Raw genomic sequence first — 17,223 nt, 5'->3', positions numbered from 1 at the left:
CGTCCCCCTCCCCCCCCCACCCACCGGTTAATGATCGCTCGGGCGAGGGCATTGGCGGCTTCGTTTCCTGGTATGTTGGAGTGAGCGGGGGCCCAGGCTAGCGTGATACCCCTGTCTATGTTGCCTTTCTATAATATGCTGAACGCGTAGTGTGATATTTTGCCTTTGCAGAAATTTCTTACTGCCGATTTGCTCTCGCTAATGATCACCCTCGCGTCTGTACTAATGCACGCCAGGGTGATCGCCGCTTCCTCCGCTGCTGTGGCTTCTACTCCGCTCGTATATATCGTGCCTTGTTCTGTTCCGGACCCGTCGACTACCACTGAGACGGAGCTTCCGTCGGTGTCTGTGAAGGCAACCGTCTCGGGTGGCGTTCTGCTTAGCTTTGCTTCCAAGTGTTTGGCTCTGTGTTGGCGTCTTTCCTGATCGTGTTGTGGGTGCATGTTCTTAGGTATCGGTGTGACCGTGATTGCTTCCCTGATTTTGGACTCAATGTGGAACGCCTGGTATTTTGTTTCTCTGTTCCCTTGTAGTCCTACCCAGTTAAGAATCTGCTGTACTGTCTCGGTTAGACTTAGGCTTTCGAGTTGTGCCGTCCTCGTTGCATCCGCTAACTCCACCCATGTGTTATGCACCCCAGTTCCCTATTGTGCCTCGGTTGAGGTCGAGAGTGGGAGTCCCAGTGCTCGTTTCTTGCATTTCCTTATTATTGCGTCTTACTTGTTTCTTTCTGATTTATTGATACCAAGGAATGGGGTTGAGTAGCAGATCCGACTCAAGATGATGTCCTGGACCAGCCTCAGCTTGTTCTTCTCCTTTAGCCCTCTGCCCCTGGCCGAGATGCTTCTAATAATGCTTACCACTTGGTTTGCGTGCGCGTCTAGCTTAGCTATAGTTGTCGGGTTGTTTCCAGTTTTGCTTATGAGCATGCCCGGAATTCGGATGTCATCTACTTGCGGAATTTCTTTCCCGTCTAAGTATATTGAGATTCTGGGAGGAGATGCGTTGGTTGTCCTCGTCCGAGGCCTGATGATTAGTAGTTCCGACTTCGTCGGGGAGCAGCTCAGCCCTTGACTTTTGGCATGGAGGTCTATGATGTCGACTGCCCGCTTGAGCCTTTCTTCGATAGACCCATCGCTGCCCTCATTGAGCCAAACGTTGACGTCGTCTGCGTAAACGCTCGTCTTTAGTCCTTCGATCATTCCTAACTTACGCGGGAGGTCTATCATAACTAGATTAAATAGGAAGGGGGATAGGATGGCTCCTTGCGGGGTGCCCCTGTTTCCTAATTTAATCTCTTCCGAGCTGAGGTTCTGCATGTGCAGAGTCGCAGTTCTGTCTTTGAGAACAGATTTGACGTAGTCGAAAGTCCTCTTCCCTACGTTAACGTATGACAGGCCGTCGAGGTTGCCGAGTGGCTGACATTATCAAACGCTTTGGTTAAGTTAATGCCAAATATTGCTCTCGTATCTTTGGTCTTTGGTTTGTCTATAATATGTTTGAGCTTTAGCATTGTATCTTGAGCGCTAAGGTGCTGTCTGAACCCTACCATCTCGTGGGGTCTGAATCTGTTTTCTTACGCGAATCGAGTTGGTCGCGTTTGGATCACCTTCTCCATTAGTTTGCCTAGACAAGAGGTCAGTGAAATTAGCCTAAGATTTTTTATACCCCAGGTTTTGCCCTTCTCATGGATTAAAATGATGTTGGCGTGTTTCCAGTGTTTAGGGAATTCCCCGGATTCCCACACTTTGTTCAAATATGTTGTAAGGTGAACTATAGAGTCGTCATCTAAGTTCCTTAGCATACCGTAGGTGATCTTGTCTGGGCCAGCGGCTGTGTTCCTTTCAAGTCAAAAAGCGCGGCTCTGACCTCTGCAACTAGAATTGGTTCGTCCAGTAGCGGATTCTCCGCTCCCTGATATTCTTTATCCGCTGCCGGGCATGTACTCATATTGAAGTACTCATAGAAATCTCTGTTGACACAACGCCTTGAAGGAAAAGATGTAGTGGGTTTGAAAGAACGAATAGACAATGAACTTGCCCATATAGGAGACGACACCGCAAAAATATCGACCGCCTGAGATTCTGAAGTACACCGACTTTGCCCATTACAAGGGCGTCTTTAATATCGCCACCATGGAAGAGTGGCTGCAGCGGCCGGAATTGTCACGTCCTCGGGCTCAGCAGCCGAATGCGCTAAACACTGACACACGGCGGCCGGCGTATAGCTGACCCCTTGGCTGGGCGTGAACCGTCGACGGAGCCGCCACCCACCAAAGGTCGGATGAAGGATGGACGCCATGCTCGCAAAATCAACGATTGACGGAAACGCCACCGCGGGGAGAGCTTTTCGCCAAGTTGTTTCTGCTAAGCAGTGCGGTAGCCTCTTGTGCATTCTGCCTCCATCGAAAGTGCACACCATGGCCCGGATTCGATTCACGACCTCGTAGCCAAAGATCGCAACGCATTCACTAGGCCCACTTTTTATACGGTGTGAACCAGCGAGCCTTCGCAGCGTCTAGTCTGCGTGCTCGTCGGGCAATCTGAAAGACACTGGTTCGATGTCCCATATCTTCCAAATTACTTTCATTTGGAGATTCTCGTGTTTTGTGTTACAGCACCAACAACAACGGCCTACAACGTCGACAACTGCTTTCCCGCGACGCGGGCTGCTTAAATCAATCGTGTTAAAATTTTGACGCAACAGTTCGTCATACAGTGCTCCGGGTGGTGGCATATGATTTGTTGCTGCACACTGGACACGTCTCTTAGTCAATTTGCAAGTAACCTCGCGACAGGGATTACAACTGATGACATGTATAGCTTTAAATGATATGCCGTTCCCAGACTTTTTCACAATTGTGAAGCAACCGCTCGCCGTACAGCACCCCGGGTCGGTGTTATATGACTTTTCATTGTATCTCATATAAAGCTGCTAGACAAATTAGAGGCTAGCTTTCGAAATTGATTCCAACTTGATTCTTGCTACCTCTCCTCCCGTGAACTGTTTGTACACCTCGAAGGTTATCAATCGTCTTCTTCCCCGGGGGCTTCAGCTTTTCCACACGGAAGTGTCTTGGGCCCCCTTTTATTTCTCGTTTTCGTAAATGACCTCATAAAAGCTATCACAGTTCCAATCAGACTGTTCGCTGATGATTGTGTGGTATACAAAACAATTAAGACCCCAACTAATCAAGAAGAACTGAACGCTAATCTGCATGCAATAGAAAATTGTTGCGCTAAGTGGGAAATGGTTCTTGACTCTGATAAATACGTAATTATGTCTGTTACTAGAAAGAAAAATATTATGATATACCATTACTCCATTGCAGGTAAAGCCTTTAACAAAGTACAACAGAATAACTATCTCGGCTTAGCCTTCACTTCTGACTTATACTGGAATACACATTTAAATAATGCATGCTGCAAGGCACGCAAAGCAATTTGGGCACCAAGACGCAAAATCCGCAATGCAACTACCTATGTAAAAAGACTCACTTATAACACGCTGGTAAAACCTATAATTGAATATGGCACAATTGTTTCGGATCGATACACCGCGTCTAACAAAATAAAAATTGAGAAAGTTCCGAAACTTGCTTCCCGTTTTATCTTCAATAAATATCGCCGAACTGACTCATCAACCGAATTATGTAAATCAGCGAACCTTAAAAGTCTAGAATACTGCACAAAGGTAGATAGGCTGAAGTTTCTTTGCCTCTTAATTCATGACCACTTGAATATCAACACATCACCCTATTTTATAATACACCCTAATGAGACATCAAGACCTCGCCATTCTATGTACACTCCTGTGCCGCGTTCTTATGATTGTTTTAATTGCAGCTTTTTCCTCGTGTTATTTTAAAGAGTGGAACATGCTGCCTGATTCCGTTATAAATATTACTGGATACACGTTCTCAGTTGATGTTGAGGGTTTATTTTATTCTGTTCCTCAAACTGAACATTTAGTGGTTGTAAAGGAGTCCATTGATAACTCGGGGGAGCTCTCCTTTCAGTCCTCAGTAGGTGTGTCCCTCGACAATTTTTTAAAGCTTTTAGAATTTTATTTGAGTGTCACTTCTATCCAATTTGACAAGCAGCCTTTTCTGCAACGCAACGGCGTTTGTATAGGGTCCTGTGTTGTGCCCATTTTATGTGATATTTTTGTAGCTTATATTGATCGCCTTTTGGAACAAGCTTTTAGTGAAGGGCCGGTTTTAAAGGTTTTTAGATACGTTGATGATTTTTTAATCTTTTTATAAGGTTTAAATGACTCTGCTAGCGAACATTCAGTTCGGAATATCTTACAATTGTTTATTTACTATGGCAAAGGACTGTCTTTTAGCCACGAACTCCCGAAGAATGGCGAGATACGCTTTTTGGACCTGAAGGTTAGGTTAACGAAGGAACACACCTGCTGGTCGTATTTCCCACGTGCCAAGAAAGCACTCCTACCATACGATTCTTCCCATTCTAAGACTATAGAAAGAGCCATTGCTTCGCACTGCTTAGAATCTGCGCTTCGTAAGTCGTGTTCGCACGAAATGCACGGTAGCTTCCATAATCAGATTCGCAGGCTATTGGCTGGAGGATTCCCTTATTCGGACCTAACGGCAGTCGCTGAAACCCTCCTAAAGAAACTCGGGCCCCGTCGAATGATGGCTGGAACTGAACGCGCGAGGGCCAATCCCGAGGTGATGCCTTACATTCATAAGGTTTCTCTTAACCTGAAGTAAGTGGCCAGTAGGCACAATGTGCCTCTTATTTTCTCGACGCCAAATAAGTTGGCCAAACTATGCCCCCGTATCTGCGGGGAAGTTGGGCGCGGTTACAAGAAGCAACATCAAGAAGCCTTCGTCAAATGTGCCTTGGGAGTTGCCTACATCATTCCTCTGTCCTGTGGAAAATGCTATATAGGGCACACGGGGCGCTGTCTCAACGACCGTTTAAGGGAGCTTGCTCAAAACTTAATCCTACAAGATAAGCTCGCGAATTTAGTTTCGCATGTTCTGACGTGCAAGTGCGAGCCCCGCTTTAAAGAAGCAAAGATTTCGGGGCAGGAGCGCAATAATAATAATAATAATTGGTTTTTGGGGGAAAGGGAAAGGAAATGGCGCAGTATCTGTCTCATATATCGTTGGACACCTGAACCGCGCCGTAAGGGAAGGGATAAAGGAGGGAGTGAAAGAAGAAAGGAAGAAGAGGTGCCGTAGTGGAGGGCTCTGGAATAATTTCGACCACCTCGGGATCTTTAACGTGCACTGACATCGCACAGCACACGGGCGCCTTAGCGTTTTTCCTCCATAAAAACGCAGCCGCCGCGGTCGGGTTCGAACCCGGGAACTCCGGATCAGTAGTCGAGCGCCCTAACCACTGAGCCCCCGCGGCGGGGCGGAGCGCAAGCACAAAAGCCAGAGTTTTGCTTGAGGCTTTCTACCTTAGCAAAAAATCGAGTGATTGCATCAGCGACGCTTCAATAAGTTTATTCTCCTCCATTCTACTTCCGGCCACCGAGCGTGACGGAAGCAGGATCATGAGCTCCGGCGGAGCGGCGACAGCGGCCCTTGCTGGCCGCGGAAACAGGCTCGAGGGAAACGAAGATACGGACTATCAGGTTATCTTGCCACAGCTGCCTACCGGACGTGTGGTTTTAAACACACTTTTTCTGCACGGTGATGTTCGTGTTAGGCCCTTTCGGGTCGAGGATTTTCGTGATGCGCTGGCCCAGGCTGGTGCGCTCCCTGACGTGGTGGCTTTGGGGGCGTACCAAATCAACCACGTTTGGGCTGTGACTTTCAAGACCGCTGAAGGAGCCAAGAGGCTTCTCGCCTTCAAGGAACTGAAAGTGAAAGGTCGGCGATGTCTTATCATCGATCCGGAAGACCAACAAGTCAAGCTACGGCTCCACTGGACGCTGGAAGGCGTGCCGACGAAGACATCCGGACGGCTTTTGCTGCGTTCGGGAAGGTAACCGAAGTTACACGGGAACGGTGGCGCGTCCATGGCGTCCACGAGAAGGGATTTACAACACGAACTGTGCTCCTAAAACTGAAACCTGGTTTCAAGGTCGACGATCTGCCTCACCAGATACGTGTCGCCGGGGAGTTGGCCCTTGTTTTGGCGCCGGGGCGACCGATGCAGTGCTTGCGCTGTCAGGGCACGGGCCACGTTCGGCGAGAATGTAAAGTGCCTCGGTGTTCGAAATGCAGGCGTTACGGCCACGCCGACAGCGACTGCGTCCGCACATACGCAGTATCAACCGGGCTGGCAAAGGGAGTCGACACGACGGAGCACATTATGGACGTCGCCGAGACAGAAGAGGCGGCAAAGGGGACCGACGTGACACGGAGTCTTCGGGGAACCCGAGCGGCGACGGAAACACGGCCAGCGGCGGCGGGAAGGAGCCGGGGACGGTAATTCCTGCTGGGACAAATGAAGGGTCATCCAGCGACGGGACCAGTCATCCGGCTAAAAACGTCGACCAGCCACCGACCAGCGAGGAACAGATGAACCAGAGCAGCGCCCGTGGGACGACCGTCGCCGCCCCAGCCAAACGACCTCACGACCTGACCGACAACGAAGGGGACAAGCCCGCAGCTGGCGGCGTTGAGGAGCCGCCAGCAAAAACAGCCCAGTCCAGGCGATCAACACTCAGGCCAACGCCCAACCTTGCGGCAGGCAAGCGGGTCGCCGAGAAGGCGCCTCCACTGCCTCCGCAGAAAAACCAGGCATCCGCTCCTAACGACTCCGGTGGTGGCAACGGCGTCTAGCTTCGAGCTAGACGTGAAAGGTGAGCACGGTGCTCTCGACGTCTTCACACGTTTTAAATATGGCTTCTGCAACCTCCTTGACTTTTGCAACGCTCAATGTCAGAGGTTTTGCCGCTAAGGGGAAGCAGTGCCAAGTGCACCGCATTTTAACAGATCATAATATCGATCTGCTTGCTATTCAGGAAACGAAAGTGGAAGGGGAACAAGACACCGAGAGCATCGTGCGACGTTTTACGTCAAGATTCTATGCGGTCGTGAGCCATGCCGTCGGCACATCTGCCGGATGCATTGTGCTTATAAAAAAGCTGCTTAGCCTCGTGGTGCAGGCGTACACATCGTGCCCTTCGGGTCGTTGTGTAGTGGTGGATTTTGCTTTCGCCTGCTCTGAATGACGACTAATTTGCGTTTACGCACCTAAGCTGTGCGAGGATAGGGTAGCCTTTTTTGAGAGCATTCAGCGTTTCTTAAGCACTGAAAAACACCTGATATTGTTGGGAGATTTTAATTGCCTTGAGCTCGGCTGACAAAACCAGCACGCGGTCCCACCGCGATGAAAGCACCGAACTTCTCCGTCGCTTGATCGATAAGCATGCATTGGAGGACGTGACTGAATGTGTGGTATATAAGCGCGGCATGATTTTCACGCACTTCCAACGAAGTAGCCATGCCCGCCTTGATAGAATATATGTATCGGTCGACCTGTCGCCAAAGTGTCACAGCTACGATGTTGTTCCTGCAACTTTCTCGGACCACTGCTTGGTGAAATGTAGTATAGACGCGGTAAAACGTAAAAACTCTTTCCAGTGGGACCTCTGGAAATTAAACAATACGCTTATGAAAGACGAAATTTTCACCGGGTTTGCAGTACAGGAAATTAATAAAATAACCGTTAATGGCCATCGGACAGCTGGAGAAGAATGGGAAAGTTGCAAACAGCAGATAAAAGTGTATGCAATATAAAGGGCCAGCTGCATAAGTTTTCAAGAAAGGTTAAGCGAGGCACATTTGAAGTCCTTACTGGACAAGTTATTAGCTCAGGAATGCAAGGCACCGGGTGTTTCCAGTGATGACGTCAGAAAAACCAAACAAAAGCTAGAAACGATAGAGGAAGAGCGATATAGCGGTGCACTTGTGCGTGCGAGAGCTGAGCAATTCGCCGCGAGCGAAACGCCCACAAAACGGGCGTTAGGAATGGAAAGGGCGCACGCTCGGCGAAACCATGTCGCGGAAATTCAATGGGGCGGTGCCACTGCATCTGACGATGACAGCATAGCAAAGGCTTTTTTGATTACTATCAAGCGCTTTTCGCTTCGAGGCAGGTTGACATTGGAAGATATAAGGAGATATTTTTAGGGGCCATGCTACGTATTGATGACGAAGACAGAATAAGATTAGAGCTGCCAATTAGCGAACAAGAAGTGGAACAGGCTATTGATAAATTAAACTCGGGAAAGTCGCCGGCCTGACTGCCTGAGCGCGGCTTTTTATAAAGCTTTTGAAGAAGGAACTAGCACCGCTCCTCTCAGTGGTATTTAATGAAGCGTATGAGTTGCATGCTCTGCCTACATCATATGCGTCCTCGCATACTGTGCTCATACCGAAAACCGATCAAACAGAAAAACTCAGACAGGTAACATCGTACAGGCCCATAGCCCTCACAAATGTCGACTACAAAATTTATATGAAGGTTCTTGCGGGCAGGCTACAGACCGTAATGCATAAAATAGTCGGGCCTCACCAAACGTGTGGGATCAAGGGCCGTTCCATTGTTGAGAATATTCACAAGGCTAGGTGCGTGCTTGAATGTTGTGACGCAATATATGCTCGGGTCGCAGTTCTTCAGATTGACCTTGAGAAGGCGTTTGACTGTGTGGTGCACGAATTGCTGCTTTGCATTCTACATTACATTAACGTTGGTTCTGTTATCAGAGAAGGTGTGGCCATGGCTTACCGTAACTGCACTACGAGGTTAATAGTAAACAAGGCCTTGGGGGCCCCATAAGTTTGCAGAGATCGGTACGCCAGGGCTGTCCCCACAGCTCCATGCTGTTTTGTAGTTATATAGAAACCCTCTGCCTAAACATTATAGGAAATGCGGCTATTCATTGTTTTCGTGTACAGGCATCAGAAGTGAAGCTCTTAGCATACGCAGATGACGTTGCTGTTCTCTGCGTTAACCAAGATAGCATAGGCAGGACAATCGAAGCAGTAAAAGGTTTCAGTGAGGTCACCGGAAGTTTGGTGAATTGGGGCATGTGCCTGGGATTCTGGCACGGAGAATGGCCGTCAACTCCAGCTGTTTTCGCCAGCGTTTCTTGCGTGACAACACCCGTGAAATACCTAGGTGTTCCACTCGAATTTTACAGGGACACTGAGCCTTTTTAGAAAACACAGGTTGAAGAAACGCGTGAGAAACCAGAAAAATGGAAAACTGCTAATTTGTCGGTATTTGCAAGAGCAACTGTGTGCAATTTGTTTTTCATAAGCAAGCTCTGGTACGTGATGCTAGTACTCCACTGCTCACGGTTAAATGTGCAAAAGCTGCACCGTATTTTCGCTGTCTTCATATGGGCCTCAAAATGGGAGAGTTGCAGCCGGACAAATTTGCTCAGGAGCTTCAAGGTAGGGGGACTTGGTCTGGGGCACTTGTTCATACGGCAGATAGTAAACAGATTTTTGTTTCTCCGAGACGTTAAAGATCCCTTCCTACGTACCGTATGCCAAGTCAGGCTCGGGCGTGCTGTGCCAGATTTCATTGTTGGAACGGAGACTATGACTGGAGGTATTTTTGGTTTTCTTAAAGAGGTTGTGTTTAGCGTCAGGTTTTTGACGGCGAGATTATCAAAAAATTATTTAAGTGGCGTTCAGCCGAAAACATTGTACAAGGATTTATGTGGCGTGTTATTGCCGGAACCAATGTACAGGGCAATATGCTCCGGAGGCCCAGGCAGAGATGTCCTGAAACGGGTGAAAAAAATGCAGGTACCACCGGGAACAAAAAATTTCTTCAAGCTTCACGCCGGGACTCTGTCTGTAAAATATTTCAAAGAAAAAAAGGGGTATTACCTACCTTGGGGATCCCACTGCCTTATATGTAAACAACCAGAAACAATCGACCACGTTTTCTTGCACTGTTGGGAAGGGGTATATTTTTGGGACGTCCTTCAAAGGACCATAAAAAAAAATTACCATTGGATCCGAATGGAATCCGATTCCTGCCAACAGCAAAAGAAGATGGCATGCCATTGGATTTAGTAATGCTCGCGGGCCTCCATAGCATATGGCGCTCCCGAATGGCAGGCTTTCATTGTGACCCGGATGCGCGGCCTGCGCGATTGTATTTCCGTGAGACAATGCACAAGTTCATCGAGGTGCTGAAAACACCCAGCATCTCCCCCTAAGTGGCTTTCAAAGCTCGAACCTTTTTGACGGAACTCAGGGAATTTTAAACTGACAAGGCCTGGCCCTCTGGGGGCTGTAGGCTACCTTTTTGTAGTTTGGGTGTCTACCGGTGTATGCTTTTTGTTGTATTCTGTCGGAGCCCGGCAATAAAAAAAAAGTTTGTTCTCCTCCGAGCGCGGTTTTCTGGTAAGGTTTCTGTAAGAATCACACCGCCTCTTTCGTGCGTGCCTGTTTATCTCTTTTGTTTTTCTTTTTCTCTGTCGTTTTTTTTGTCTGTAGGTTCATCTTCATTGCCTGTTTGCTCCTCCCCCTCCCCCCCCCTCCCTTCCCTTTTTCGCAGAGGATGCATTTTGGTACTCGTTCCTTGTTTGATAGTAGATATGTAATCAATTTCCCCCTTTTTCTTTTTTCTTTTTCTGTCAAGAAGCCCGGGCCAGAGCTGCCCTAGTGTCATGTGCGCATGCGATGTATATATTCACATCTGTTACGGAAAATAAAGCCAGTTGTTAGTAGCGCTCATCCTTGTGTCTCCCTCCCGTGCTCGTCTCTTTTGCGCTACATCTTTTTTCAAGAATATTTACTCCCTCGATGTCTTTCTAGAATGCCTGAAATCATACCTGGACCATAGTACACCAATAGAATATTTCTGCCTCAGCACATGCGTTTTCTTATCTAGTGTTTCATTTTTCCTTTGTCTTTTGTGTCGATGTCGTAGTTGTGAAATGTACCTCGCTTTGAATGTGTATTTATTAGATTTTCCACTCCTGTAATAGCCTGAGAAAGGCTGACAGTATCAATAAATGAATGAATGAATGATGGAACTGATAACACATGCTTTCGTTTTCATAGCACGTAAGCGGACTGTTGTCTTCCTTAAACTATCTATTGCTGAAAAACTACTTCAAATTTCCATTGAAGAGAGCATTGACTGACACAAGAAAAATGCAGCACCTAGCACAGTGCGGGTAACATGTCCACCGCTTGTGATTCGAAAGCCTACACCCTCTTGCAAAACACTGCACCTTGGAGAACACCATTTATTGTGCCGGTGGTGCAGAAATTCACTGCACATATTTTCCTTCCTATGACTGCCAGGGAAAAGCAAACCAGGAATTTTCAAGTTAGTTGCCGCTTCTATACATGGTTTTTAGTGCGAAAGCACTTCTATCCGCACTCCCCGGGTATCAGCGGTGTGTACGTGTGTGAAGCCTCTGAGTGGCAAGTGTGACTGGCTAACTGGGTCAGTGGACACCTCAATCTCGTTGTGAGTAGAGGGTGGTGGGGGTGGAAAATTGCTTTTTGGGGAAAGGATATAACGGCGCAGTATCTGTCTCGCTTATCGGCTGACACCTGAATCGCGCCGTAAGGGAAGGGAAAGGAGGGAGTGAAAGAAGAAATGAAGAAAGAGGTGGTGCCGTAGTGGAGGGCTCCGGAATAATTTCGACCACCTGGGAATCTTTAACGTGCCCTGACATCGCACAGCACACGGGCGGTGGTAGTGGTTGTTTATTAAAATAATAGTAAAAAGGAAGGAAAAGATTTATGCTAGCCCCGGCATCTGCCATCGATACTGAAGCACCTGATGTGGGGCAGCGGAAATAAAGGCAGGCAGAATGAAGAAATGAAATGGAAGAGGTGAGGGGAGGTAATGCACTAAATATTTACACAAAAAATGTGTCCAGGTTGTGCGCGTGATTAGTTTATGATGGAGTAATAAAAAATGGCAGTGGCTTAGCTCGGCTATGCCAGGATATATGTAGCGAAAGCAAGTGTGAAACTCCACGGTTCGCCTTGTTCACATATTCCACAACGTATGAAGTACAGGCATAAACATCCAGTATGACCTGTAGGTCAATGTTTGATTTCAGCACCGAGGCTATCCAAGGACTGAAAGGGTCGCGTCACTCTTACGTCTATTCTCTAGGCTAACGGCACGTTTTTCTCCGGTTTCTTGGGCCCGCCGCTGAAGTCTCTTGGTCGCATTCCATCGTTCATCACGTGCCGTCTTCAGTGAAGCAGGACTCAGCTCTCTCCTCCAGCTGCTGTAACTGTTGCTTGCGGTCGAGACACCGGATGTTAAGCATGCCTGGCTCGCGGCGGCGTTTAGCCAGTCGTTCGGCGCGCTGTTCGTCTGTTTCCTAGGCGATTCGTTTCCTCTTCATCTCGTTCCGCTGTCGATTCCAGGCTTCTTCCATCTTATCAAAATTGTCGCCCTCCATACTGTCGCCTCAACTGTGGTTGCGGCGCACGCCAGCTCTCCTTTTCAATCCTGTGACTGCTTATCACGCATGAGACGCAGCTGACGAGGCGAGCGGAATCGAGTGCAACGACGAGGAACGCGGTGTCAGGTCCCACCAAACGGCGGCGGCTGCGAGCGGCGCAGTGTGACGTCATGCCAGATGGCGCGGCGAGGCGCGTGCTGTGACTTCACTGGCGTGCTGTGATAGCCTCGGTACTGAAATCAAACATGGACCTACAGGTCATACTGGACGTTTATGACTGTGCTTCATACATTGTGGATTATGTGAAAAAGGCCAACCTGGGAGTTTCACACTTGCTTTCACTACATATATCCTGGCATAGCCGACCTAAGCCACTGCCATTTTTTATGGGGGCAAAACGCTAAGGCGCCCGTGTGCTGTTTGATATCAGAGCACGTTAAAGATCCCCAGATGGCCGAAATTATTCCGGAGCCCTCCATTACGGCACCTCTTTCTTCCTTTCTTCTTTCACTCCCTCCTTTGTGCCTTCCATTACGGCGCGGTTCAGGTGTCCAACGATATATGAGACAGATACTGCGCCATTTCCTTTCCCCAAAAACCAGTTATTATTAGTAATAAATGAATGGCGCAGTAAATCTTTCCCATATCTCTTGACACAACCTCTTGAAGGAAAAGATGCAGTGGGTTCGAAAGAGCGAATAGACAATGAACTTCCCCATGTAGGAGACAACACCGCACAAATTTAGACCACCTGAGATACTGACATACACTGACTTTGCCCATTACATGTGCACAGGCGTCTTTAATATCGCCACCATCGAAGAGTGGCTGCAGCGGAAGGGATTGTCACGTCCTCGAGCTCAGCAGCCGAATGCAATAACCACTGACACACGGCGGCCAGCATATAGCTAACCCCTTGGCTGGGCGTGAACCGTCGATGGAGCCGGCACCCGCCAAAGGTCGGATGAAGGATGGACGCCATGCTCGCAAAATCAACGATTGAAGGAAACGCCGCCGCGGGGAGAGCTTTACGCTAAGTTGTTTCTGCTAAGCAGTGCGGTAGCCGCTTGTGCATTCGGCCTCCATCGAAAAGTGCACACCATTGCACGGATTCGATCCACGACCTCGTAGCCAAAGATCGCAACGCATTCGCTAGGTTCATTTTTTATACGGTGCGAACCGGCGAGCCTTCGTAGCGTCTTGTCTGCGTGCTCGTCTGGCAATCTGAAAGACACTGGTTCGATGTCCCATATCATCCAAATTGTGTTCATTTGGAGATTCTCGTGTTTTGTGCTACAGTGCCAGCAGCAACGGCCCACAAAACTGCTTTCCTGCGACGCGAGCTCCTTAAAGCTAGCGTGTTAAAATTGTAACTCAACAGTTCGTCATACAGCGCTCCGGTTGGTGGCATATTTCTTGCTGCACACTGGACACGTCTCTTAGTCAATTTGCAAGTAACCTCGCGACAGGGATTACAACTGATGACTGATGACATGTATAGCTTTAAATGATATGCCGTTCCCAGACTTTTTCACAATTGTGACGCAACCGTTCGCCGTACAGCACCCCCGGCCGGTGTTATTTCACTTTTTATTGTATCTCACATAAAGCTGCTAGACAAATTAGAGGCTAGCTTTCGGAATTGATTCCAACTTGATTCTTCCTACCTCTCTTCCGAGTATGCATTAAGAGACAAGCAGGGCAATGTAATTAGCAATACGGATAAGATAGTTAACGTAGCCGAAGAGTTCTACACAGACCTGTACAGTAGTCAATGTAATCAGAGCGTTAATGAGAAAGACAGCAGTGCACAGCAATGCGTCATCCCACCAGTAGCGAAAGATGAAGTAAAGAAAGCCTTAGAAGCAATGAAAAGGAGAAAAGCAGCTGGGGAGGATCAGGTAACAGCAGATCTGTTGAAGGATGGAGGGGACATCGTGCTAGAAAAACTAGCCACCCTGTATACGCAATGTCTTATGACCTCGACTGTACCAGAAGCTTGGAAGAATGCAAACATTATCTTAATTCATAAGAAGGGAGACGCCATAGACTTGAAAAATTACAGGCCGATCAGCTTACTATCCGTTGCCTACAAAGTATTTACTAAGGTAATCGCTAATAATGTCAGGGCAACGTTAGACTTTAATCAACCAAATGATCAGCCAGGCTTTCGGAAAGGATATTCCACAATACATCATATTCACACTATCAATCAGGTGATAGAGAAATGCGCAGAATATAACCAACCTCTATATATAGCTTTCATTGATTACGAGAAAGCATTCGACTCAGTGGAAACCACAGCAGTCATACAGGCATTGCGTAATCAGGGGGTAGAAGAGCCTTATGTCAAAATACTGGAAGATATATATAGCAACTGCACAGCTACTATAGTCCTCCATAAAGTCAGCAATAAAATTCCAATAAGGAAGGGCGTCAGGCAAGGAGACACGATCTCGCCAATGCTGTTCACCGCATGTTTACAGGAGGTATTTCCAGGCCTGAATTGGGAACAGTTGGGAATAAGAATAAATGGAAAATACCTAAATAATATGCCATTTGCTGAAGACATTGCCTTGCTGAGTCACTGAGGAGGTGAACTGCAAATAATGATCAATGAGTTAGACAGGCAGAGCAGATCGATGGGTCTAAAAATTAACATGCAGAAAACGAAGGTAATGTTCAACAGCCTAGCATGGGAACAACAGTTCACAATTGGCAGCGAGAGCCTAGAAGTTGTGACGGAATACGTCTACTTAGGGCAGGTAGTGACAGCCGATCCGGATCATGGGAGGGAGATAACTAGAAGGATAAGAATGGGGTGGAGCGCATATGGCAAATTTTCGCAGATCATGAGTAGCAGTTTACCAATTTCCCTCAAGAGGAAAGTGTACAACAGCTTAATCTTACCGGTACTCACGAATACGGGGCAGAAACGTCGAGGCTAACGAAAAGAGCTGAGCTTAAGTTAAGGACAACGCAGCGAGCCATGGAAAGAAAAATGATAGGTGGAACGTTAAGAGACCGGAAGCGGGCAGAGTGGGTGGCGGAACAAACACGGGTTAATGACATCCTAGTCGAAATCAAGAGAAAGAAATGGGCTTGGGCAGGGAATGTAATGCGAAGGCAAGATAACCGCTGGTTCTTAAGGTTAACGGAGTGGATTCCAAGAGAAAGTAAGCGTAGCAGGTGGCGGCAGAAGGTTAGGTGGGCGGATGAGATTAAGAAGTTTGCAGGCAAAGGGTGCATGCAGTTGGGAAAGGATAGGGTTAATAGGAGAGACATGGGAGAGGCCTTTGCCCTGCATTGGGTGTAGTAAGGCTGATGATGATGATGATGACCTCTCCTCCCGTGAACAGTTTTTACACCTCGAAGGTTATCAATCATCTTCTTCCCCGGCGGCTTCAGCTGTTCCACAGGGAAGTGTCTTGGGCCCCCTTTTATTTCTCGTTTTCATAAATGACCTGCCAAAAGCTATCACAGTTCCAATCAGACTGTTTGCTGATGATTGTTAAAGCATGAAAGGAATGTAGTTTTTCTTTGGCTGAATAGAGCCTAATTTTTTTCTCATCTTTCAACCTTGTGATAAGATAGTCGAGCATAAGTTCCCTTACTTGTGACCCCCTGACTCCATTGCCTGCGTGAAGTTGCAGTACTTGTCTGACAGGTCATCTTTTATATTACAGATGCAAGTTTCCGTTCTCGTGAAGCAGTACGGTCCCAGACAGGGGTGATGACCGGTTTGTAACCAGAACAGCGCGCACTAAGACACGGACACGAAGGAAGACACGACACACACGAGAGCTGTGTGTCGTGTCTTCCTTCGTGTCCGTGTCTTAGTGCGCGCTGTTCTGGTTATAATGAGTTACCAACTCGCCCAAGCATCTGTTTTAACCGGTTTGTATCGTCTGCAAGTATAACGAAAGTATTTCGTCGGTGTCAAGTACCTGTTTGTGATAACTGAAGAATGAAAATTTTAAGAAATGTCCGAGAAAGTAAAATTGTAACGCACTTCGCAGAAAACTCTTAAAAAGCAAGCGTATTTCTCTCAGAATCTTTAATTTCTAACACATAAATACCTTGATATGATGTCAATGTTCCAGATGCAAACTACAAGAGAGTGAATTTCGCTTTGAAACCCCTGTATCGTATGGCTTGAGATGGTGGACGTAAAAAGCATCTTCGATTTTAGAGTAGTTTGCTTTCCACAGAAAAGTGGCAAATAACATTGGCGGTTTCATTCGGGCCACTGTAACGACATTATAACCCTCTTTCTTGCAATATATGTCTGAATAACCGCTAAAACATCCGGATAGAATTCGAATTTGACCAACCTTGCCTCTTTTGAACAGCGGCAGCATTTGTATAAGACAGCCTCCTGAACTTCCTCACTGGCTGCTTTTCTCATATCCGTGCATAAAACGCGTTAGCTTTGGTTGAGTGGCGCGGATACTGTTGGCTGCTAAGCGCGTGATGTTCCACAGAAAATTCGTCTGACAGACAAATTGATCTCGTAAGGGCATGCAAGTTACGTAGGTACCTTCAAGAGCAGCGACGAAAAAAAAGGCTTTTAACAGGTATAGTGTACTAAAGAGCAGAGTCGTCATCAAGAGGGGTTTACGTGACAGGACCAGGAATTTCCCAGGGTACAACGCATCAACCCAAGAGAGCTTATTTATTGATGTCTTGCAGCGCAACTCCAATCGCTGGTGAACGAGCGGCGAAGAAGCACGCTAGATTTCAAGCACAAGAACGACAATACTGTAAACCTTGCGTGACTTGAAATCTATGGAGAGCTTGGGAGTGCAGTCTGCACATAGAGACATT

General features: G+C 47.5%; 1 pseudogene; it reads left to right on the top strand.

The window, feature by feature from the left end:
* The first annotated feature begins 5,535 nt into the window (after window positions 1-5,535).
* Window positions 5,536-6,419, top strand: LOC144133970 (uncharacterized; annotated as a pseudogene).
* The last annotated feature ends 10,804 nt before the right edge of the window (window positions 6,420-17,223 follow it).

This window comes from Amblyomma americanum, chromosome 5 (assembly GCF_052857255.1).
Source record: "Amblyomma americanum isolate KBUSLIRL-KWMA chromosome 5, ASM5285725v1, whole genome shotgun sequence".
NCBI classification, from domain to species: Eukaryota; Metazoa; Arthropoda; class Arachnida; order Ixodida; family Ixodidae; genus Amblyomma; species Amblyomma americanum.
The sequence above is the reverse complement of the archived record's forward strand: the minus strand, read 5'-3'. Positions and strand labels throughout refer to the sequence as shown.